The following is a 2,520-nucleotide window of genomic DNA, read 5'->3' on the forward strand; positions in this document are numbered from 1 at the left end:
TACAGTTGTACTTTATTCAGGTTTTACAAGATGGTAACTATCCTGTAAAGGAAACAAAATCACTAGCACCAAATGTGGTGTACTGTTCACCGGACAGTTTGCCGTCCAAACTGCTGTCTTTCCATCACTCAATTAATATCACTCCATACAGAAAGCAGGAATACTTAATAAAATGTAACATATGTCTGGTGAATACATCCCAAACTAAAATGGAGCATCAGAACACAATAAAGAGTCTCAAAAAAATTGAACAGCCAGAAATGGCGAGATTTGTGCAAATAGGGTGACTAAATTTGAGTGCTAACCAGGAATGTGGGAGTACAAAACTTAGGGAAAACTGTTCCAGTTTGTTTAGCCTGACAAACATTCTTCAAGTCTGTTCTTCATCAAACCCTTTTTTTTTGGCAAAATTAACTCTTTACCAAATAGATGGAAAACCATTATCACTTTCTATCTCTCTGAATCCTATATAGTCCCTCTATCTTGGAGACTAATTTGTTTTATGTCCCTCTGGCTGTTCATAATGAACAGAAATAACCTTAGTCAATCAGCCCAGGCTTGCAAAACTCAGTACATGTTGCCCAGCACTCGATATGATTCCGCAATTGGATAGCACTGGTTGAACAAACCTGATTCTGTTAATAATTATGCTAACAAACAACTTAGTATTTTCAACTGTGCTTACTATGTGGTTCACGTACACTTCGAAGAAGCGACATATATTTATATGCAGGGACCTGTCATGTGAGCATATGGATATTCTCTGCAACCAAAAGGAATATGTCCAGACCTAATTCCTAATTTTTAATCAAACAAAGCACAGTGAGCATTCAATTCCTGGTGCCTTCTCCATCGCAACACCTAACCTAATCAGAATTGACTTGCCAACCAATTAGCACCTCTTGCACTAAAAATTGTTGTTCCCTTTGAAATATTCTTGCATCTGCCCTGATGACTGCATGGTAAAAAGCTTTAATGGCATGCCTCATTATTAGCAATATTTAATCATTTTACAGTAGCAGATGACACATTATTTTTCTTTCCCCAAAATGACAAAGCATATGAAAAAAGGAAATCCACCCTTGCATCTAAATTTCTCTTCAATATCTTTTGTGATAACTCTGGAATTCTTTTTAATAAGCAGAACACATAGATTGAATCTTTCGTCACATTAACAGTTCTTTGGTTATTTTGAGATATGTTAAATATATTTGGGTTCACCTATAATTTTTCAAGCAGCTGCTGCCCACAAACTGGAAACCTCACAGCCTCTTAGTCTCAACATTGAGTTCAATAACTTTAGACCCTGATTGTACCTTTCCATGTTTTGTTGCCATCCCCACACATGATCTAATTATGACATGGATTGCTTTTAGCACAATCAACCTATTCTCAGGCCTATTGTCACACTGCATGGGGTTACTTTCAGCATAGCCTATTCATTGTCTCCTACTCTCAGTTGTCATGATCATTTATTCAGCTTCTCTTCAGGGCAGACATACTATCAATAATCCCCTCATTTACATATCCCTTTCATATCTCTGTCTGGGTTCCATCTCCACCTATCCACTCACCACTTTCCTAATCCCATCCCCAACATCATCTTCAGCATAAATACCATGTTTTTCCTGGCTGCAATTAGTTCTGATGAAGAATCACCAGACATGAAATGTTGACTTTGCTTTCTACCCGTAGATGCTATCAGACCTGTTGAGTTTCACCAGCAATTTCTGTTTTTGTTCCAGCATCTGTAGTTTTTTGTTTTATTCTTGTATAGGCTGCTCTCTGGTCAGCTTCAGAATATACTGTAGTAAAAAACTGTCCTGAAAACATTCTATGAATCCTTCATTGAGGCTAATTTTATCCACTTGATTTATCCAGACAATATGTTGTTTAAATCTCCCAAGATTAAGGAGTGGCATTTCCGACCAGTCCTCATTATTTCTCCCTCTGTAGTTATTGCTTGGGGATCTACATACCGTTTCCATGAATGACTTCTTGTCTTTATTATTGCTCATTTCTATCCACATCTCATTTTCCTGAAGTTGAGTTATCGAGCTCTATTGTGTTAATATCATTAACAAACAGAATCAATCCTCTAACCTTTTCCTACTTTCCTCTCTTATTCCTAATTGCCTTGTAGATTTCAAGGTTCAGATCCCATCCATGTCATAATGCACCATTGTCTCTGTAGTGGTTACCAGATTGTATTATTCATTTCTATTTGCACTCTCATTTTATCTGTTTTGCTGCAAGTGCTCTGTGTATTCAGATACATAACCTTTAGTTTCATCCTTTAAATTTTTTTGTAAATTCTAGTCTTATTTGTTCATTGACCCTTGGATTCATATGCTCTATCTCTTCTGTCATAGTCTGTTTATCGTTTACTATATTAAGACCTTTCTGTTTGGCCTTGACTCTACTCTTCCATTTACCACATCTTCCCAAAGTTGATCCCTCGCTCCACTACTCAGTTTTTAATCCTATCTACTTCCCTTATGATGCAGTTCACAAAACCAT

Source organism: Chiloscyllium punctatum, chromosome 38, assembly GCF_047496795.1.
Source record: "Chiloscyllium punctatum isolate Juve2018m chromosome 38, sChiPun1.3, whole genome shotgun sequence".
Taxonomy (NCBI): domain Eukaryota; kingdom Metazoa; phylum Chordata; class Chondrichthyes; order Orectolobiformes; family Hemiscylliidae; genus Chiloscyllium; species Chiloscyllium punctatum.